Source organism: Triturus cristatus, chromosome 6 (assembly GCF_964204655.1).
Source record: "Triturus cristatus chromosome 6, aTriCri1.1, whole genome shotgun sequence".
NCBI lineage: Eukaryota > Metazoa > Chordata > Amphibia > Caudata > Salamandridae > Triturus > Triturus cristatus.
This window is the reverse complement of record NC_140589.1, coordinates 657,036,446-657,060,284: the sequence shown is the minus strand read 5'-3', so window position 1 is coordinate 657,060,284 and position 23,839 is coordinate 657,036,446.

Sequence of the window (23,839 nt, the reverse complement as noted above, 5' to 3'; positions counted from 1 at the left end):
GAAGAATAGCCATCACAGGCTAGTAGTTCGTGAAAGAAAACAAAAAATAATGGGTGAAACGGGCAGGATGGCTGGCGCCTGGCGGCGGTCAGGCGCAGACGGGCTTGCCTTTGGTGCCCAGCTGCGCACGTCCGCTCGGCGCACTTCCTTTTAAGTACGGGAAGTGGGCAGGACTGCAGCAGCGTGTGGAGAGCTGACCTGGTGTCAGGAGAAGTGTGGGCTAAAATGGCGGTGCCTGTCCCATCCACACAATCGACACAAGCCGCAGCAGACCAGGGGGAGCACAAAGTCTGCATGTAAGCCGCGCCGGTTAAAATCTTTAAAAAGTGTGGCAGCAGAAAACAGTTCTGCCTGACCTCTTCTGTGTCTTCGGTTTCTAATTTAGCTGCACCTCCGCTCGATGCACTTCCTTTTAAGTACAGAAAGTGGGCGGGACTGCAGCAGTGTGTGGAGCGCTGACCTGGAGTTAGGAGAAGTGTGGGCTAAAATGGCCGTGCCTGTCCCCTCCGCACAATCGGTAAAAGCCGCGGCGGACCATGGGGGGCACAAAGTGTGCAGGTAAGCGGCGCAGGTTAAAAACTTTAAAAAGTGTGGCAGCAAACAAACAGCTCTGCCTGACCTGTGAGTTGCTGGGTGGGGGCTTATGGTCATTGTGTGTTTATGTGTTATTACACCTTTTGTATTGCCTATGGAACCGTTTTTTTTCCCTTTTCTTACTAGTTTGTGTTTGTCTGTGGAAACCTCACTGCTTCTCTCTTAAAATGCTGGGAGGCTCTGGTTTCATGTACATAACTTTTGCTTCACTAGCTCGATGTACCATCTGTGCGTGACCACAAATTCATCAAGGGATGCGGAGTGCAGTAATTTACACAGTACTATAAACAGACTGTTAGGACGAACGAGGTGCTGGGTGGGGCTTTATTGGGAGGGATTCTTAGATTTGGACCTCCCCCTATGCAAAAATGATTTATTTGCATTAGAGGCCAAAACTAAACAACCTACCCCATTTCGTAAGGGGGGCCCAAATAATTAATTCTATTGTTGATAATCCTTACTGGGACTCACCAATCTATTGGCTCTTCGTTGAATGTTTCCCTTCATCTGGCCCCTTTTGTTGAGAGCTCAGTGACTCTAACCACTGCCTTCGACAGGATGGTAATGAAGAAAGTTACAGAAATGTTCCCTGTTGCTACGCCCCAAGAAAAGTTCACCTCCATAGATAGGATAGGGCCTTAGGAGTTATCAGTGCGGAGATTGAGCTTACTGTCCTTAGAATAGGGGGAATCCCCAGGATAGGGTTGAGTTCTAGCTTGATCATCACAGAATATTATAGAACCAATGTCTACCCACAATCCCCTATTCCCGGTGACCTTGTCACAGACTCTGCATCCGAAATAGAGCCATCTACCAAGGGAGCTGCTTAAATTTTGGGTAATGCTAAGCGAACCAGACAGCTAGCAGAGCACTTAAGTCAGGCCAGTAGTGACATCCACCCTAGTCCCTTGCAGACTACTAAGGCTCTGCCCAGAGAACCCCCCAAGGATCTAATGGGAGTAGTTTCCACCCCCAAGCCCGAATGGGGCGAGAAGTTTATTGAGGATTGCATGCACAAAGTCAAAGACATCATTCAGAACAAACGTTCCCCCTTTTGTGTCCGCTTGGCAGCCATTGAGAGTGAGCCCTACTAAGACAGGTTAAGGCCCCGCCTGCAATAGTAAATCCCTCTGAATGCAGAAACTCAAGGTTACAATGATTTAGGAGTGTCATAGTGCTAATAGATCTAGGCCCTCTAAAGACGTATTGCCCCTAGAGCCAAGACCAGCAGTCGAGCTTTCTCATCATGCCTATGATGGTCTGGTGTTGATTGCCTGCTCCATCCTCCTCCTATGCAATTAGAGAAATCATTTCATAGCAAAGCAGGGAATACACTGGGGGCGAAGACCCCCTTAGCTAACACTGAACTCACCAGAGCCACGGAGAGTCTAAATTTACCAATCTGAATCCTACCCATACGTAGCAATATTAATGATAGTCACACGGTTGCGTGCAGGTCAGAGTGAATCATATGAGGACCTCCTCAACAAAACTTTGAGCTGGTTCATGCAGTATAGAGATTGTTCTCTGTCACAAGGGTTGCTTGGATTGGGCCTGGTAGAGTGGACTGGGATGGAGACTGTTTTATTGTTAATTTCAGATTCCTCTCCATGGCCCACAAAGTGCTATTTGGGCATGAAGGCAACTATGTAACAGCAAGGAGCCTCTTCAAGCCACTGCCCCTTGACAATTTTTACAGGCCAGGTGGCTGCATGGGCTCTGCAGCACATCTCCAGCTGCAGAGATATGGCAAGCACCCAGCCACTGCACGACCATTAGAGATGAACTTTAGAGAAATTACCACAATCCCAATTTTCAACCGCGATGAATCATTAGTAGATGTGGATTGACTCTCAAACATTGTACAGGGGTCAGCCAGACTATTAATACTACCAACACCATGAACGGGGTTAACAAGAGCACTTTTCTCCTTAGTTCATCCGGAGGCCCATTAGCACAGGAAGCTACCAATAAACACCTAATGGCACCACAAATTGCAGAAATAGTTGCGTCCACCTACCCTGACTCTTCAATTTCAACCAAGGAATAGACTGGGGTAGTTCTATATATATCCCCTCAATTCAATCTTATCTCTTGGAATGTAGTGGGTCTGGCATCTAAAATAATCAGTCCAGAGTGGGGTGATTGTGTTGATCAATATAAACTTTGTCTCCTCCAAGATACTTGGTCCTTGCAGCCAATACATCTTGCAGGTTATGTTATCAGTATCCTCAAGGGTAGGCAGGCACTCCGGAGGTCTTATGACCTGGGTTAAAACTACTATGCCGGGCCTGATAAGTGAGGTCAAGGTAAATTCACTTTACATTTTATACCTCAGTTTGACCACTTTTTCTAATGTAACATGTAAAATATAAAATGTATACAGCAGACCCATTGGTAAAAAGAAGGACTCTCCTGTCATGGATTGTCTGAGAGAAAATCTTGCAACAGTCACAGAAACCGCAAGAAAAATAGTGGGGGCGATTTTAACTGTCAATTTCAGCCCCTGGGTGTTGACAACCATGCATTCATGGCAGAGGAGGATTCCACCTGGGTAATCCAGGCAATAGTGATTTCACCTATTAAGAAATGGCCTATCGTAGCTGTCCAAATTAATGCCCTCACACTGAACCAGGAGCTACATGCCTGTAATGGTATGTCCTACTCTGATAACTCAGGCAAGCACACATACAAGATGTCAAACCATACCAACCTAACCGACTACATATTGTGGGATGTTAATACATGGCTATTCCTGATTGATATGATGGTGCTTCCCAGTTCTGATAGTGATCACAATCAATCAATCAATCAGGTGTTTGTTAAACGCGACTATGCACCCTTAAGGGTCTCAACGCACTGGGGGTGGGGGGATTGCAGGTTCCAGTCCATAAAGGAGGGGGTCCGTCGAAGAGCTAGGTTTTGAGATTTCTTGCAAAGATGGGAAGCGCTGTTGTCTGTCTGAGGTGGAGCGGGTGGGCATTCCAGGCTTTGGCCACGAGTAAGGAGAAGGAGCGGCCTCTCAATCTGTTTTTTCTGGTGCGTGGGACCATGGCTTAGGAGAGCTGGGCTGATCGTAGGGTCCTTTGGGGTGCGTGGAATTTGAGTCGGCTGTTCAGGTATGCTGGTCCGGTGTCGTGGAGGGCCTTGTGCATGTGGGTGAGCATCTTGAAGGTGACTCTGTCCTCGATGGGGAGCTATTGGAGTGTGCACAGGTGCTGGGAGATGTGGCAGTGTCTTGGCAGGTTGAGGACCTGTCTTGTGGCGGCGTTCTGGATGTTCTGTAGCTTGTGGGTGGGGTTTTTGTTTATTTCGGCGTAGAGTGCGTTGCCTAGTCAAGTCTGCTGGTGACCAGGGCGTGAGTGACAGTCTTTCTGTGTTCGAGGGGGATCCATTTGAAGGTCTTACATAGGAGGTGGAGGGTGTGGAAGCAGGAGGACGAGAAGGAGTTGATCTGGCGGTCCATTTTGAGCTCAGAGTCCAGGATGATTCCCAGGTTGCAAGCGTGGTCCATGGGGTTGGGCAGGTTTCCGAGGGCACAGGGCCACCAGGTGTCGTTCCAGGTGTTGGGGTTTGGGTCCATGATGAGTACTTCTGTCTTGTTGGTGTTTAGTTGTAGACAGCTGTTTTTCATCCATTTGGTGACGACTTACATGCCTTCTCGAAAGTTGTGTCTGGCGGTGTTGGGTTTGTTGGATAGGTAGGGGATGAGTTGGGTGTCGTCTGCATATGACACGATGTTGAGTCCGTAGGTTTTGATGATGGGGACGAGCGGAGCCATGTAGACATTGAAGAGCGTAGGCCTGAGTGAGGACCCCAGAGGGACTCCACAGGTGGTTGGTGTAGGGTCCGAGAGGAAAGGGGGGAGTCTGACCCGCTGCGTTCTGCTAGAGAGGAAGGAGTGGATCCAGTCTAGGGCCTTGTCCTGGATTCCTGCATCGTGGAGTCTGCGTATTAGTGTGCGATGGGAGACTGCGTTGAACGCCGCTGAGAGGTCGAGGAGGATGAGGGCTACCCACAAAAGAAGCTTTTTGTACTCAGGGTGAGCCATTTGACAGAAGACTGAGACTCATGAGTAACAGTTGTAAGGTCAAATGGAGTAGTGTGAATCACTCTCAAGAGTTCATTTGTCAGATCTATAGACTGGTTGTCAATGGGATGGAGGAACTAGTTTCTCTGGATTCAACAGCAGAAGTGAGTAAGCCCCTGGGGGAGATCTTGAAAGGGCATAATCGATGTTCCAAAATTTGAGGAACCTTTTTTTCATTGAAACCAGAAAAACAGCTGTGAGAAAGTGATCCTCATTCTGGAATAATAAGACATGCAGAGACACTAAGACCAAGTTAGTTCTAGCAATAAAGAAGCAAGATGGGTCCTTAATACAGGCTTCAAGCAGTCTTACAAAAAAGCAGTATCTGATGCTAAAAGAGAATGGGAGCGTGGAATCTGGGAGGGTGCCCTAAATGCTGCCAGAACAAAGGGACATCGGTCCTTTTGGAATCTGTGTCATGAGATAGTAGGGTAGGATTCTGCTCGATAGAAAATAAAATTTCAGCCAGTGATGGGGTTAAACATTTTTCTAACTTATATATGCAAAAGAGCGGTCACCAGGCACCCCTGCGCCAATATCCTGGGTTTTGAGGAGCCAAGACAGTTATATGAAGACATAGGGGAGGTGGCACAATGCTTAAAGGTGGTGTCACCATGGTCTGTAGAACATACAAAGAAGCCTGATGACCAGCTGGTTACAGCGCAGGAAATGAGCCAGGCTATCAGGGGAATTGTTTTAAATAAAGCACCTGGATTAGATAAAATTCCTGACAATTTGTTCCTGAGTGAGATGGGTAATTAGAGTGCATACTTTTCAGTGATATTTACAGCCGTTATGAAAGGGGTGCCTATTCCACCAACATGGGAAGGGTTGGAAATCATCCCCATTTTTAATTAAAAAAAAATTATTTAAAAGTATTTTATTGGTTGCTTCCAAATAAAGCAATACATACAGTACATCAAATAAAAGGACATAAGGACTAGACATACGAAAAAAGCAAAGTAGCGACACTAAAACAACAAAAGCATTACGTAATCAGGTAAGTGTGACTGAATATCACATTTTCATACACAAGTATTGCTTGGCTAGTGTTATCCAGCCACTAAGTAGATTAACAATTTTGCATAATGTGACTGTATAATCAGCAAGAAGTATCTTAGCTCAGGGAATAGAACGACTCGGGTATCGGTGTGGATCAATGATCTATAGGGTGGTGCCCTTAGTCAGGCAAAACGAACCCTAGAGCGAGTATGATGTGGGGAGATTAGGTTATCAGGTCTGTTGTGGTTCATGGTGGTCTGTGTGAGTTAAAATAGAGATCAAGTGTGTCCCACATGTGTCTGATAGGGGCTTTCCATAGTGAATTCTGGAGCGCTATGTTGTCAGCCCCCCTTAAGTTGGTGACCCAGTTTAACCAGCATTTAAAGGATGCTTTGCGTGTATCTTTCCAATTGTTGAGTATGATCTTAACTGCTGCTGTTAGGAGTAGGTCCAGCAGCGCCCTATCTTCTTCACTCAATGACTCTGCTTGGAGGTGACCGAATACCAGTGTCAGTAGATCTCTATTAGGGTAGTAAGAGAAGAGTTTAGATATGAGTTCGAAGACCTTATCCCAAAAGGGTACAACACAATCACACAGAATTAGTAAGTGTTCCAGATCACCTATTTTATTGTTACAATTCCAGCAGATGGGATCTTCACGAATTTTGTGTGAGTATAATCGGGCTGGTGTCCAGTAGACCTTATGCAGTAACCAGAACTTTGTCTGGGAGAGTGGAGGCCTTCTTTTATTCCTTATGACTGAGTTCCAAGTTTTGGAACAGTCGTCTCCAAGATTGGGAAGGAGGAGTGTAACTCTCAAAAGGATGTGAGCTTCTTATTGAGAGTAGACTGCTGTGGGCGTATTAATCTATAGATCCAGGAGACCTGGTGGCCTAAACTGTGTACAAAGGGATCACATGACTCACCTACAAATTATAGACCTATAAGTCTGATTCATAGTTCAGAAAAGTTGTTTTGCAGACTAATCCTGGACAGAGTTCAGGACTGGATTTTAGCCAACGAAGTGTTGACTCCTCTTCAGGCAGGATTCAGAGAGCGCACTAGCATCATTGATCAAGTGTTCTGCTTACAGATGGTCTACTGGAAGACCGTCATTCTGGGTGGGGGTGAACTTTATGTCGTTTTTGTAGATATGCGCTCAGCATTTGTTCTAGTACCCACAACAACATGCTGACAGGTGCTTGCTGAGATGAGGGTGCCCAGTTACCTGATAACTTTATAGTGACACTGCATCATAGAAAATATGTGCAGGTAAGGTGTGGTAATGCCGACAAGATGACTGAACCCCCCCTGTCACTAGAGGAGTTAGGCAGGTGTGTGCCCTCACCACATCCTCCTTACATCATATATTAATTGGCTTCTCAAATTCCTAGAACAATGCAACTATAATGCACCTAGATTAGCAAACATGAAGTTTCCCATCCTGATGCTTGCCGAGAACACCCTTCTTTTCTCCAAATCCCCATGGGACTCCAAAAACGGCTTGTTTCGGTTTGAGTGCTTTTGCAAGATGAGGGACCTAGAGATCAATTTGAGTAAGACCAAGTATATGGTCCTGAACGCAGAGCACTCAACCAGGTTCAACCCAATGTTATCAGGGGTCCCGCGCGAGCACGAGAGCAATTTTGCACACTTAGGCATGACATTCATAGAGCATAAGGGATGGCAAGCTAACATCACGCAGCATTGGTTAAAGATGGAACAGATTATAGGTGGAATCATTAGGATGCCATTGGGCTCCCAGTTTTGCCGTATTCTACCTGCTCTGCAGATTTATAGACATCAGGCACTTGGGGCAGCCTTGTATGGTGCAGAAATGTGGGGCCATGTAGGTGGGACCGCGCTAACTGTGATGGAAAACAGGTTCATGTAACAGCGGGTTAGTGTCCCCTTAAGTACTCCTTTGCTCCCCCTAGGGCTGAACTTCGGGCCAAGATCACTATCTGACATTGCAGGATTGCTCTGTTTGCTCTACCTGAGGATGATCAGGGCGAACCCAGGGCTTGAACCCACCAGCAGGAATTGGAGGAAATTCTCTCCTGGGCTGGCTCTAGTAGTATTCCATGGATAAAATACTTGAAAACGACCCCGCAGGTCATTGGTATAACTAGCTGAGATAGAACACCTGGCGTGTTAGGGGCCATTCCTAACTCGTTCATTAAACCAGCCCACTGGTGGAATGGGGACTCCCTCCTATATCTGAGCCATGGTACCCTAATTGATGTTTTCCTTTTGGACAAGGACACCTACATGAAGGAGTCTTTCCAGGATCAGATCGAGCCACCCCTAGCTAAGTGACTCTATCTGCAGTTTCATTATGGAGCCCTGCCTTCTAGCGCGTTTACTGCCAAGTTGCCTTGTGCTCCGAGGGGATTAGATAGGAGGTGCCTGGCTTGTGGTGCTGTGAATTGAAAATATAGAACACATTTTGTTTTTCTGCCCGGTCTTTAGGAACTGCAGGAGGTGTTGGATAATTCCGCTGTGTCGGAACCTGAACGCCAGGAAATATAAAAAGGCCCTTATGATGCTGAGATGTGATACCAGCAAGTTGTTAGCTTTTGCACTTACCTGGTACTTGATGGGAATGTGGAGACCCAAGCAAAAAGTGTGTGTCGCCCGTCAGCATGGTTGGCTATGATGCAACCCACCTGCTGATTATAATTGGTACAATGTTGTGCTACATCTGTATAAATTGTTTTACATTTTTGGCCGTAAATCGTATCAATTCAGTTTTCCTGCCCTGATTTAAGGAATTATTCTTTTGTGGGTTGTATTTTATTCATAGTCTACTGTTATTAACATATGAATTATTGCGCCTACTACTATTGATTGGTAAATTCCCCAGAGCAATGACTATTGTGAGACATCACGTTTCATGGTTTTATTGCGTTTACCCCAAGTGTAAGGGAAGAAAGAGTCACTGCACAGGAACCTGTGGCCTACACAGCATCAAAGAAAGTGAAACAGGCTCTGCTGCTGGAGTAGAGCCTGAAATGAACAGAAGAGTCAGTTTTGCCGCTTGGAACATCTGAATTCATTAAAGTGCACATTGCATGCACTTCAGAGCGTATTTGTAACTGTCAACCTCTTGACTCAAAAATATGGGTGAAGTCAAGACTTTAACTGGGTGATGACATTAAGGTGAATAGAGAATGAACACTTTTTTGGAGTGTGATATTGTTTAGAAAATGCAGTTGAGATGACAGGTCTGTGTTTTTATTTTGCAAAATAAAAACATTCTGAACTGTGATGAAGATTCTGGAGGCCATCATGCTAGTGCAGGAACAGAAAGTAAGCAAGTCGCATTAGAGCACTGTTAACTGAAATTCAATCCTGGCACAGTCTTTCAGATCTCCGAGTGCTGAGGTCACAAGGAAAGTGCCATGGGTAAGAAGGGGCATGCCAGGAGTTGGATTAACCTGCTGTCACTGGCAACCTGTAAATGATCTCTAGGGTACCTGTTAATGCTGTTCTGTGCCTGTGATAAAGCATATGAGGTCACATGTATGACCATTTCTTTAGCGGTCGCAAAAGGCCAATCGGGCCGTTTGCGACCGCTAAATAGGTCTGTGGCACGTACAAACCCTATTTTGCGAGTTGGTAAAATAGGGTTGGTGACTCACTATTAGGAAGGGGGGTGCCAAGGGCATCCCTTCCTAAATGCAACTGCAGTGCCACATACAAATGTTTTGCAATCGAAATGCAGTCGCAAAATATTCTCATTTTACCATCAATGAAAAGTTGATAGTAGACCAGTCACAAATGGAAAGGGGTCCCCAAGGAACCCTTTCCCCTTTGCAAATGTGGGCGCACTGCCACAGTCTTCTCTTCAAAAATTAAACTGAAATGTTTCATTTTTCTTTTTGAAACACATCCTGTCTGCGTTTAAAAAAAAACAGCTTTATGGAAAAAGCAGTCGCAGACATGGTAGTCTGCTGATCCCAGCAGGCCACTATCCCTGCGAGTACGGCCCATTCACAATGGGTCGCAAATTGCGACCTCCCTCATGAATATTAATGAGTCAGGTCACTTGCTCCCCTTTTGGGAATCACAAACGGTGTCTGAGACACTGTTGTACATTCCATTCTGCGAGTCGCAAATTGGGAGTCACAAAACATTGCAATTTGCGACTCACGAAATGGAATGGTCATACATCTGTCCCGTAGTGCTCTACACTGTGCTGTACCTGATGCTAGCATCAGTGAAAGAGTGGACCACTGCTGCTCAGTCTGTGCTTTGGTTGTATTTCAACAAAGCGTGGTGATCACAGGTTCTAAGCTGCCCTTGCACACACACAACACATGCAGCAATAGAACAAGCCATCCGTGCTTCCCGTCAACACACCCAGAATGTAATGTAAGGTGGATTTGTAGAGCGCTGCTTGTTACCTGTGAGGGTATCCAGGCACTGTGAGGGTATTCAGGGGCTGCAGAACATGTACCATATAGGCATTCAGTAGTTAAAGCGCGCCTTGCACACACAGAAACATAACTACAAGGCAATCGGAAGGGCAAGGTTCACTTCAATCACAGGGAACATAATTTCATTATTCCAAGAACTTCACTGGGGTGGGTGATAACATGACCTCTTATGTCAGTTCCCAGAGACAATTCAGTTTGTTCTCTGCACTATGTCAGTGTAAGTTATTTCACTGAACTAGATAGCGAGGAAGGAAAATGAAATCCGTTCACGTTTACGTCAAGCCTGACTAGTAATGACTGGATAGAAGGAACGCTCCCGAAACACTATTCTCTGCTGCCTGCGGCCAATGTCGCTGCTCGCTCTTGCTTGTCAATGTTTGCGTGGGTATTCTGTGCCTGCCTACATGTTGTATTCACCACTCGAAAGTCAAACATCTAGTTCTCTCAACGTTTTTTTTTTTTTTTTAGATATGTGGACATATAAAAGGCCTGCTAACTGTAAATGATGCACAGTATTTTTGTAATTTCCCACATTGCATAAGTATTTTTTGAAATGGTGACAACAAATAAGTTATGGCTCGTCCCACTGTTTCTCTGTCTTGGAAATGTAAATGAAGCACTCGTGAATGTCAGGTGATCTACTCACCATCCACTAAATTAATTCGCACTGCTTCCGGTTCTAGCTCAGACATGCAAATGATCTACTTTGACTATTTTAAAGAAAAGGGAATAAGCAAAATGAGTAAAGAAAAAATTCCTGGTGATGACGGTGGATCGCCTCAAGTGATAAACCTCCACGGAACATCCGCATGCTACTAATAAATGTAGAATACTTTGGGAATGACTAAAACAATTGCTTAACCATAGCTGACGTGGGAAGATATATATCAGCTTATTGATCAGGTCAGAAACCCATAGCCAAATTGAGGCTGCTCCCTCAAAACGGGACCCAAAATAGTGGCTATGGATTTCTTATCTGGTAAATTAGCCGAGCTGGCCCTATGAAATCACAGCTTCAGCCTCTGCCCTCATGGATTTGTGTCTTAACCCTGGCTGGATCATTTGCCTTTATCCTACATGTCTGTGGTAATAATTAAAGACAATGTGAAAGGCACTTGGAGGGTTTGCGAAAAGGTTCAATGTCAAGAAGTTTCCAGCAACCTCTTCCAATAAATCATTGGAGAGTTCCTACGGGTCTCATCATGAGACACTCATCCTTTGCTTGTATTTGTTAGTGTCTACCACTACAAGTTTGAAACCAAAGTCACGTTTTCGTGTATACTTCCAAGAGCACACACTAGAGAGAGCTAAACCTACTAATACAACATCATTCTAAATGCTTTGGTTTTGTTAAATAGAGGCAAGAAGGAGTGTTATTTTAGAGTAGGGCCACTCAGCATGCTCTCAACTAAAGCCAACTCAATATGTGAGTATTGGGACAAGGACATGAAATGCACTGATGAAAATCACTCCTGAGAGAAAAGGGAAGAGCTGGTATAGGTGCTTGCATTAAAGTTTTGTGTCCAGTGTGCTAAAGCTTCCGCTACTCTTCGGGGCATATTCTCAAGGACCTATCGCCGAGTTATTGGCACTTTATCGCACCCAAAGTCACGATAAATGTATTGCCCAATTCACAAGCTGGTGCAAACAGCCCATATCACCAGTTTTCCAGCGATAGCATCCGCAAAAAACATCGCCACATATGACCCCGGCAACTATCGCTAATGAGATGCAGAGTAGGCGTTCCCGAGCAAAAAGACGCGACAACACCAAACCTCAAAATTCTCAACGACCAGCCAGATCCGCCATAAGATCACAAAACATGTGATAAGGCGTGTTAGCAGCAGGAAATTAACACCTGCTCTGACCTGGTGCAAAGTCAGACGACAACCGGCACCAGAAAAGGGAACCCAGACCACAGCCACTCCCGAAGACTAACAATGCCATGGAGCCACTGATCATGCAGCTCGGAGCCCCAACAGGGCCACACCAACCACCGCCCCCCTCCCCCGGACCACCACAGAGGCAGCATGGACATAGACAGCGGACCCTCAGGAAACGCATCAGCTTCACAGACCTAACAACAGACAATGTCATTGCCCACTACAGGCTCAAAAGGACAACCATCCTACGCATCCTGACCATCATTGCCGAACAAGCTGATGGCACCAACACAGCAGACAACCAACATCTCACCTCAGACACAGATGCTGGCTGTGCTGCACCTGTTGGCCTCTGGTACCTCCCAACCAAAAACTGCCAGAGTCAGATGAGTCTCACAGCCAGCCCCATCCAAGTCCCTCACACCTGTCCTGGATGCCATCATCAGCCTGGCACCCCAGTACCTATACGTCCCCCACAATGCACAGGAACAGCTGGAGACCAAGCAAGGACTATATGCCATAGCTGGATTCTTGCACGTGTTGGGGGCAGTCGACAGCACACATGTCCTACTTGTGCCCCCTCGTGACACAGCACACAATTACCTCAATGGAAAGCACACGCATTCCATCAATGTGCAGGCAACAGTTGACCATCGGGAAATCGCCACCAACGTCGTCGCCAACTACCGACAGTCCATCATCAACCAGCACTACCAGGATGGCACCCATGGAAATGCACTGCTTGTTGGTAAGTACCAAATGAACACACCACACACCTCAACTCCACAACCATGCAACTCACAACCCTGGGAATGCACATGATACAAATTCACATACAACATGCCCAACAACTTGCCCACCCACCAGACACAACAGCACAACTTACTGTGGCATCCTGGGCTAGCCATGTACATGAGTCTTCAATGGCATGGCACATCAGCCACACAATAGCAGATTGGGAGGATTGGTGGGAACCAGGCGAAGGAGGCAAGTGACCCATGAATGAGAATGTACACAATGCCAAGTGTGGCGTGGATATGATAGCCAGACTACAGTATGCAGACCACACCCATAGCCATGTCGACATACGCCGCTGGTGTATGGAGTGTAGTGGACAGTGGACGCAACCATGTCACCCCAGCCAGTGGGGAAGATCACGGAAATGTACCTTGTTACATCCCCCCCTGTAAGCATGAGCGGAGTGGGCTGGTCCGGCGTACACCAGGCCAGCGTAGGGGTGTGAATAAAGAGCACATAGCCCTGGGCGTGGTTCTCTTCCAGAATGCCCAACGTATCTGCCAGGGCGGCGCCTCTCACCCTGCCATGAGGCCAATGCCGTTGTCGTGAGTGGAGTTCCCTGCAATCCTGTGCGCCTGCTGTACCCCGGGCCGCTGGTCGCCAAACCCATCTTGCCTGCCCCTGTGCAGGCAGCCCTCTCTGCTCACCTACCGACACCGGTGTGTGTCAAGGAGGGCCCACCACGTGCCGATGCAACCTCCAAGCCAGGGGCCCGCGACCTTGGCATCCGGCTCAGACCATCACGGCCTCCTCGAGCAAGGCCCACAGTCCTCCTTTCTCGTTGACGTACTCCAAAGGCATACACAGCGGACAAGTAGGTCACACATTTGGAACTGAGTCTGATTACACAGTGGCAGAGTACATATTTATGTCTGATTTTATGTCACTATACTCTCTTTGATGTGGTGCTACCAAGTCTGTGAATGGCATTCCAACCACAAGTGCCTGTGGGACCTCGCGGACTAATGCCCTCGGCCCACACTGCGCTCGAGTAGGTCACACATTTCATCATGGCAGGGTTCATATCATTGCACGCCAAGAGAGGTGTAAGAGGAAGACGCGTTTCAGTCTGGAGGAAAAAAGGATCATCTCAACGGTGGTGACCGAGCACTACCAACAACTGCCCTGGTATCACTAACTGTGCATCGCAAGCCGACGACACATGCTTGTGGGCCCCTGCTGACCGCTGCCTCCGGCCTACACTGTGGTCGAGTAGATCACACATTTGGGACTGAGTCTTGATTATACAATGTTTGAGTACACAAATTAATGCAGAGTTTAAATCACTATACTCCCTTCGATGTGGTGCCACCAAGTCTGCGCATAGCATCCCAACCACACGTGTCTGTGGGCCCTTGATGACTACGCCTTCGGCCTACACTGCGGTCCTGCAGGCCTCATACCAATCCAATCCAGTCCGTACCGTGCAGGACACGGCATCGTCGCTGACTAAACACACGCTCATCTCTGTTGCTTCTATATCCCTCAACCACAAGTCACCCCCACATGCCATTTCAACGTCGTGTGTTAGAGTTCCAGGAGGAGCTCGCTGAACAGCGGTTGGCCCGTGCTGACCGCTGCCTAGGGCATACATTGCGGTTGAGTAGGTCACACTTTCAGAACTCAGTCTTGATTCATTAATGGCAGATTTGATATAATTGTACAAGCCTCATTGCAGACTGCATCCCCTTTCAGCTCCGGTGCCACTAAGTCTGTTCCCCGACATCCATGGACACTTTCTGGTTGAACTTTGGTGGGGACTGAGTCTATGGACTGGAGGTTGTCGTCATCATCATGTTGGTGATACTGACTTGGTGGCAAAAACAAAGCAGTAGCATTCCACTCCTCCATTTTCCGCTTTCGTATGGCTTCTACCCTCTGCATCATGCCCTGGAGGACACCTTCTACTGTCCCACGCAACCCTCCGCCACATTCACCTTGGACATCGATGAGGACCCGCTCAGCTCGCATGGCCCTATCTCACTGCACCGCAAGTCACCATCCCGTGGCGGTGTGCCTGTGCCAGCCGCAGTGCTTCCAAGGCCACTAACTCTCTGCAGCTCAAGTCAAGGACCTTGTCTGCTGAGATATTGGATGGCCTCTGAGACAATGGCCTTGGGTCATCAACACCATGTGTATGGAGCCCTGCACTGTCCGCTGCCTCCAGCCTCAACTGCGGTCCACCAGGGCTCACACATCAAAGTGAGTCCTGACCGGCCCGGTCGTCACATCACCGCAGGAGGCACATGCCACCACTGCCAGGGCCGCCTCCAAACGTCAACTGCCAGAGTCAAAAGTGTCTTACTGCCAGACTATCAGAGTTGCTCCACCTGTCGTGGATGCCATCATCTGCCTGATACCCTGCTCAGCACTACAGCTGCCACTAACTCAGTGCACCACAGCTCATGGACACTTCTGTTTTCTCATTGGGTGACCTCTGTACTTGCTCCGGCTACCACCATGATGCTCCGCAGTTGTCTCTGTAATGCTGGTGTTCTCTGTTTCCGTTTTAATAGTGTTCACTGTTGTAGTTGTTGCCAGCACCAACCACTCCTTGCGGGCTGGCTTACACTCACCCCACACACATCCAGAAGAGGTGTCACTGTACATGTGACCCTGCCAATAAAGGGGCCGGGCGCACATGCCCGTAGCCAGTCCCATAAACTGTCTGCGTGTGTCCATGTGGTCATAATGTATGCATGAGGGCCCCAGGCCCTACAACATTACATTGTGCTGTGTACAGCAGACACAACCATGTCCCCGCTGGCAGCGGGTAAGACCTTGGGCATGTAGCTTTGTCGTCACCCACTCAATATGTAAGAGGAGCGGGCTGGGCCGTCGTACGCAGGTCCGGCGTGGGTGTGTGAATGATAATTCCGGAGCTCTGGGTGTGGTTCATTACAGGACATGTGCAAATGCATGTGTCTCTGTAGCAGTGTGGGTCTCCTTTGTGGGGTGTAGGTGGTCCCTGATGGGACTTAGACACCCACATATGTGGTCCAGTTCAGCATCCATGAGCTTTGACCCCACCCGCACCTGTTCGGCCACCTCCTTTTGGCATTCTGACACCTGGCATTGGAATGCGATGTGTGCCTCAGTGGAGTGTTGGGAGACAGCCGTGGTGGCGGGTGCTTCCTGCTGTGTGGTCTGTGCAGGGGCAGTGGTCTCCTCTATGTAGCTTGACTGCACTGCTCCTGGTGGTGGGTTGCCTAAGATGTCCATGAGCTGTTGTAGGGCATCGGTGTTGGAGGTGTGGTGGTCCTTTCCAGCAGCACTGATGAGTTGTCTGGTCTGCTCTGCTGGAGGTGTTATTTGCCCCTCTGCAAAGTGAAGGGGAGATGCATGTTGACATTGTGTTGACATGTATGTTGGCGCATTGTTCTTGTTTACATGCAGACTGTATGACAATGTGCATTGTGACTGTTTGGGAGGTGCTGAAATTTGAGGCAGGACAGTGGACATTTGGACTACATAAAGGATGTGAGCTTGTACACGTTCATTTCAATCTCACAGTTTCCTGCTTTGTTAGATGTGATTGGCCTGTTTCTGCGCATGGGCAGACCCAGTTGTGTCCTCTGATCTGCAGTGTCGGTGTTGCACTTTGTACCACATTGTCGTGGGATGTGCTGTGATTGCTATGTGTGTATGCTGCAGTGTGCCATTGGGATCAGGGACATGATCCTGGGTCATTGTGGGTGTGCAGTGTGCTACACATCGTTGTGCATGTTTGCCATTGTGCCCATCTCCCTCTGCCCCCCCAGTCCCTGGTCGTTGCTCACCCTGTTATTTTGTGTCAGGTCCTATCGAGCTGTGTCCATACTCCCGACTTGCACCGTATCCACACTGATGACTGTGGCCTCCATTTCCTCCAGCTCCTTCTGTGGCGCCGTACTCCCACCTCCTGTCGCCGTTGCTGCCTTCCTGTTGGCAGCGGGTTTGTGTATGGTTTGGCTTTTCACATCATGCCAGCGCCTCTTGGCCTCCTCAATTGACCTCCTCCACACTCCGACTGCATTCACGTTTGTCAAATTGGCGTTCAGTTGATGGTAGTGTTCTGTCACCTCCGTGACGCTGATCTGGTTTTCCTGCGGACTGCACCCCGTCTTCCTCTTCCTCTGCTCCTTGCCCTTCCCCAACCCTGAGGTTCCTTGCTGGTGGTCTGTGGGTCTTATGGGGTTCACATTGGCTTCTGCACTCGGGTGCATCCATGGTGCTACGCAGTTTCTTTTTTTCTCCCTTTTTGTTGTTACTTTTATAGTGCATTTTCCCACATGATGCATGGGAATTGCAGGTCTGTGGCTGGTTTTCACTGATTTTTGTATATCGCGATTGGCGTCATCTCTACTATTTTTGCGTTTGTGTTTTGCGTTTTTGCTGCGTAGCGTTGATTTTAACATGTTCATTTGATGCGTTATCGTGGGTCTATCGCATGGTACAGCCGTGTGAGAATACCACGTTAACACCGCGTTATTTTCCCGCGATAGACTGCAATGTGAAGAGTTGCGTTATGCTACTTTTGCAGTAGCTATTACACATTCTTGAGAATATGCCCCTTCGAGTACTGAAGCTGGTTGCTCCATAACACTGTAATGTTTATGTCTGGGTAGTGATGATGTTATTATTCCATTGTGTCAAGACTTCCAGAACCATAGCCAGCATTAGATCAGTGCCAGCAAAAGCTCAAAGGTCATTCAAGCAGGGCTCCAAGTATCCATGTGGGCGAAGGCAGCATAGAGTCACCACGTTGTTCCTGCGGCGCTGTGTATTGAACCTGAAGAAGCGAGTACCCCAACATGGCCGCCGAAGGGGATTACAAACAGCGAGGAGTGAGCGCTCTAGTCTTCGAGAGCGCGCGAGCAGCTGTGGAGATGAAGCGCACAGCTGCTCAGGAATCTGCGCACTTCAACTGACCTCTTCACCGGAGTCACTGCGCAGCTCTGAGTGAAGTTCTTGTTCTGAGGGAATTCCTGTCAGCGCTTCTGTTTTGGTTGTTCTTATCGCATGCGCAACGTGGGATTCTGGCAAGTGACTTATTTGAAGAATTCGTAGTATGTATTTAGTTGGTGCCACTTCACGAAATTCTAGTTAATTATCTCAGGTTCCAGAATTGGGGTTAGTACTCCTTCACAGTTCAGTCAGTTCAATAGGACAATATTAGTTACTCAAAGCTAGGGGTTTAGTCATAGTGTCTACTTCAAAGTTCATCCCTTGAGTCGGAACTTCTCCACTACTATTCCTCAAGAGTGTTGCCTGTCCATTCCCCCATTGTTCCTTCGATAGACTCTTGTGAGGATAAGCAGTACATCGCCTGTCATCAATCATCTCCAGGGGCTCGTACAGATCATATTGTGGGTAAGAGACTTCGCCTGTATTTTCCAATTATTCACAGCAATTGTCCAGAGTGTACATTGAGTTCTTTTTCAGAGGTAGTGGGCATAGGTATCTGTGTCGACTCCAGTGTTACTGAAGATCCTGACAGATTGAAGTGCCCAAAAAAAAAAAAAAAAAAAAAAAAAAAAAAAACCTTTCACTCGAGTCGACATGGCTGAGGGATTTGATATGAACTCCTTGGCGGGAATCCTAGAAGGGTTACAGACCCAACTTACACGTTCCACAGAAGAGAATAGAGTCCTGAGGGATGAGGTAAATAGGTCCCAACAAGAAACTCGTCACGTTCAACAGAAATTAGAGGAACTCTTAGCGGGGACAACTCCTTTACCTAGCTTCAACTCCTCTCAGAACTCTAGTGCAGAAGTGGCCACGCAAGTAATTCATTCAGTGGCACCTATTGTCCCCTTAGCCAACCCAGAACGCTTTAGCGGGGACCCCCATAAGGCCCAGATTTTCCTGACCCAATGTTCCCTACATTTCTTGTGCAGATCAGTGGTGTTCAAAGAGGATCAAGCCAAGGTCGCATTCATGTTGTCTTACTTGAGCGGCGACGCCGCAGCTTGGTCTATGCCGTTGGTCTCTCGAGACGACGCAGCTTTGTACGATTTCAACCGTTTCAAGAAGGAATTTCTACGAATATTCGACAGAAGAACGGCCAATCAAGCCACCGACAACGAACTTCTAGACCTTAAGCAAGGCAATCGAGAATTGGTGACATATATAGCTCAGTTCAACAAACTAATCGTCGAGACAGATTGGCCCGACAGTAAACGTGCGGCGATATTCTATCGTGGTCTCAAAGATGAAATAAAAGATGCATTGGCGCAGATCCCGAAACGTCCTCAGGAAATCTCAGAACTTATTGATTTAGTTCTTCAAATAGAGCATCGATTGTTTGAAAGAAGGTCGGAAAAGAAGCGAGACTACAAGTCGTTTGTGCCACGCCTAGACCGTATGAGACCCGAACCCTCAAAACCTGATACGGGTACCGGGGAGGAACCAATGCAAATAGGTTCCATCAGGGGCCCTCTCTCTCAAGAAGAAAAAGATAAAAGGCGAGCAAATCAGTTGTGTTTGTTTTGTGGTACCTCGGGACATTTTGTGAGGGAGTGTCCGAAGAGAAACAAGAGTAATCAGGGGTTAAAAGATCGATCCCACCAGTAACAGGAGTTGCCCTGGTGGGATGTTCCAAACAGTCAACTCATGAGCCTCAGCAACAGATTAACACATTGCAGTCAGCGGCCCCCCATCTTACAGTATTTTTTACAGTCAAATTCGGAACCCAGAATTTGGAAGAAGTCTCAGTCATGATTGATTCGGGGGCCACTGGGAACTTCTGTGACCTGAGATTTGCGCAAGAAATGGGCATAAGGGCGATCAAGAAGAAGAATCTCGAAGTCGTAAAGGCAGTCGACGGCTCCAATTTAACTTCAGGACCCATAGTAGAAGAAACAGAGACCTTAGAATTGGAAGGATTGCAGGGTCATCGAGAATTTATTAGATTTAACCTCATAGACGCACCCCAGTTCCAGCTGATTTTAGGGTTACCATGGTTGACCACGCATAACCCGGTTATCGATTGGGAGAGGAGAACAGTCAAGATGAACTCGGAATTTTGTCAGAGGAATTGTTTTACTAAGAAGTCAGAAGAGTGCGAGGGACCGCCGGCTACAGGGTTGGCCAAGTTGTCGCCCCACATCTGCACTGTTAGCGCAGTGGAAATACCAAAAGAATACCAAGATTTGGCGAGTGTGTTCGACAAAAGGAATGCAGAGAAATTACCACCACACAGAAGCTATGATTGCAAGATCGAATTGGAAGCCGGTGCCAACCTGCCCTGCAGTCGAGTTTACGCACTCACCGAAAAAGAGAACATCTACCTCAAGGAGTATTTGGAAGAGTTTACCAGGATGGGTTTCATAAGGCCATCACAGTCTCCAGTTTCATCTCCGCTTTTCTTCCGGCCGAAGAAGGATGGGACTCTCCGCACGTGTATCGATTACAGAGCCTTGAACCAAGTTACAGTGAAAAATCGGTACCCATTGCCACTAATCAATCAACTATTGGATCAAGTCAAAGGAGCAAGGATTTACACCAAGCTTGACCTGCGTGGAGCTTACCATTTGGTGAGAGTAGCCGAGGGTGATGAATGGAAAACAGCCTTTCGGACCAAGTATGGGTTGTTTGAGTATCAAGTGATGCCTTATGGGTTGAGCAATGCCCCAGCAGCATTTCAAAACTTCGTTAATGATGTTCTGAGAGAATTCTTGGATCGAGTGGCTGTCGTCTATATTGATGACATATTGATTTTTTCCGACAACTTGGAAGATCATGTCAAGCATGTGCGAGCTATACTCCAGAAGCTTTTGGATAACCACTTGTACGTGAAATTGGAGAAGTGTTCTTTCCATGCCGAGAAGGTGGAGTTCTTCGGATTCATGTTGTCCGCAGCAGGGGTCGAGATGGATAATTCAAAGGTCCGTGCCATTCAGGAGTGGTCATCGCCAGGAAGTGTGAAGGAAATCCAAAGTTTTATTGGTTTTGCCAATTTTTACCGGAGGTTCATCCCTAATTTCTCGTCTAAAGTCACTCCCATCACACACCTGCTAAAGAAGGGACAAAAATTTGTGTGGACTGCAACGGCAGAACAAGCCTTCCAAGACTTGAAGACGGCCTTCATTAGCGCCCCCATTCTAATGCACCCTGATCCAGAACAAGCCTTTTTCGTCGAAACTGATGCATCAGACTTCGCAACCGGAGGAATTTTGTCACAGAGGAACAAAACGACGGGACAACTGCATCCGGTGGCCTACCGGTCCAGGAAGCTGTCGGACACGGAGCGCAATTACTCCATTGCCGACAAGGAACTACTGGCTGTTCGAGAAGCATTCCAAGATTGGCGACACTACTTACTGGGGGCCAAGCATACTGTCACTGTGTTTACAGACCATCGCAACCTCCAATTCCTAAAGTCTGCCAAAACACTTTCGCCACGTCAATTGAGATGGTCCTTGTACTTCTCAGAATTTGACTTCGTGATCACATACAAACCAGGTGCGAAAAACGGGAAGGCCGATGCACTTTCGCGCATGAACCCAACAGCCGAAGAGAAACCTTCAGTCGAAGAACCCATAGTCCCATTGAAACAAATAATCGGAGCCCTGCAAATGAAAGAATTCGATGAACAAATTCAGCAAGTCTGCTCAGAAGAGGATCTTCGTAAGTGGGCCGAGGCCGATGCTAAAAGGAACCTTGTCGAAGGACTCCCATATCATGAAGGCAAGCTATATCTTCCAACCAGAACACTCCAAGAAGAGGCTTTGAGAGGTTGTCACGATGATCGGATGGCAGGCCACAAGGGGGTCAAGAAGACCGAAGAACTGGTCCGGCGACACTTTTGGTGGCCGGGTCTGGCAGCCCAAGTAAGACAATATGTTTCGACCTGTGAAGTCTGCATCAAAGGGAAGCCCAGTCGTCAGGCCCCACAAGGGTTATTGCAACCCTTACCTAACGCACCCTACCCCTGGCACACCGTGACATTAGATTTAATAGTGGATCTGCCCTCTAGTCTAGGTAACACAGTGATTTTGGTGGTGGTGGACTCATTTTCTAAAATGGGACATTTCATTCCTTTCAAGGCTGTACCCACAGCTTCGCAATTAGTACAGACATTCAACCAACACATCATTCGGGCACACGGAATTCCACAAGTAATCATCTCAGATAGGGGGTCACAGTTCATGTCGAAGTTTTGGAAGGCCTTTATGCACAACTTAGGCGTTGACGCACGTTCTTCAACTAGTTACCACCCCGAGACAGACGGTCAGACCGAGAGGTTGAACCAGGAGCTAGAACAATATTTACGCCTCTATCTGTTAGAGCAGGATGTGGAATGGTCCGAATTACTGTGGACTGCAGAATTCGCATACAATAACGCAACTCATGATTCCACAGGATTCACTCCATTTTACTTGAACACAGGCAGACATCCAGCTATCACACTGGGGAGACAGATTGGGGAGGTCCCTGCCGTGGCTAGAGTAATGGGGGAGCTGCAGCGCGCTTACAAAAGAGCTTTGAGCAATTTAATCAAGGCCAAACAATCCTATAAAAAGCAGGCAGACAAAAAGAGAAGACAAGGCCCACAGTTTAAAAAAGGTGACCAGGTGTGGCTATCCACGAGACATTTGAGATTAAAGGGTAATCGGAAGTTTCAGCCTAGATTCATAGGGCCATTTAAAATTCAGAAGATCATAAATCCTGTAGTGGCGAAGTTACAATTACCAAAGTCACTGAAAATTCATCCGACCTTCCATGTTTCCCTTCTGAAGAAAAGTCCAGACAAGGTCAGATTAAAAAACTCTCCACCCGCCATAGTGGCAGAATCGAGCGAAGAATACGAAGTCAGCAGAATCTTAGATTCCAAGGTGACAAGAAACAAACTGTATTACTTGATAGAGTGGAAGGGGTAAGGACCTGAGGAAAGGTCGTGGGAACCAGCAGTCCATGTAAATGCCCCACGACTAGTTAAGGCCTTTCATCAGGCACACCCAAACAAGCCCGCTGTGGAAGGAACATTCTTGAAAGGGGGTACTGTCAAGACTTCCAGAACCATAGCCAGCATTAGATCAGTGCCAGCAAAAGCTCAAAGGTCATTCAAGCAGGGCTCCAAGTATCCATGTGGGCGAAGGCAGCATAGAGTCACCACGTTGTTCCTGCGGCGCTGTGTATTGAACCTGAAGAAGCGAGTACCCCAACATGGCCGCCGAAGGGGATTACAAACAGCGAGGAGTGAGCGCTCTAGTCTTCGAGAGCGCGCGAGCAGCTGTGGAGATGAAGCGCACAGCTGCTCAGGAATCTGCGCACTTCAACTGACCTCTTCACCGGAGTCACTGCGCAGCTCTGAGTGAAGTTCTTGTTCTGAGGGAATTCCTGTCAGCGCTTCTGTTTTGGTTGTTCTTATCGCATGCGCAACGTGGGATTCTGGCAAGTGACTTATTTGAAGAATTCGTAGTATGTATTTAGTTGGTGCCACTTCACGAAATTCTAGTTAATTATCTCAGGTTCCAGAATTGGGGTTAGTACTCCTTCACAGTTCAGTCAGTTCAATAGGACAATATTAGTTACTCATAGCTAGGGGTTTAGTCATAGTGTCTACTTCAAAGTTCATCCCTTGAGTCGGAACTTCTCCACTACTATTCCTCAAGAGTGTTGCCTGTCCATTCCCCCATTGTTCCTTCGATAGACTCTTGTGAGGATAAGCAGTACATCGCCTGTCATCAATCATCTCCAGGGGCTCGTACAGATCATATTGTGGGTAAGAGACTTCGCCTGTATTTTCCAATTATTCACAGCAATTGTCCAGAGTGTACATTGAGTTCTTTTTCAGAGGTAGTGGGCATAGGTATCTGTGTCGACTCCAGTGTTACTGAAGATCCTGACACATTGTAAGTGGTGATCTGTTGTTGCAATACTAGTGCTTCTGCTGCTATCCGAGAGCAATAAATGATGCTACTGTTGTCAGTGATCATGCTGCTAGCCAAAACAAAGAAATAATGCGGCTGTTTGAAGGATGTTACTTCTGCTGTTATGTACAACAGTGTAATGATGTAATTGTCTGAGTATATGTGCTTCTGCTT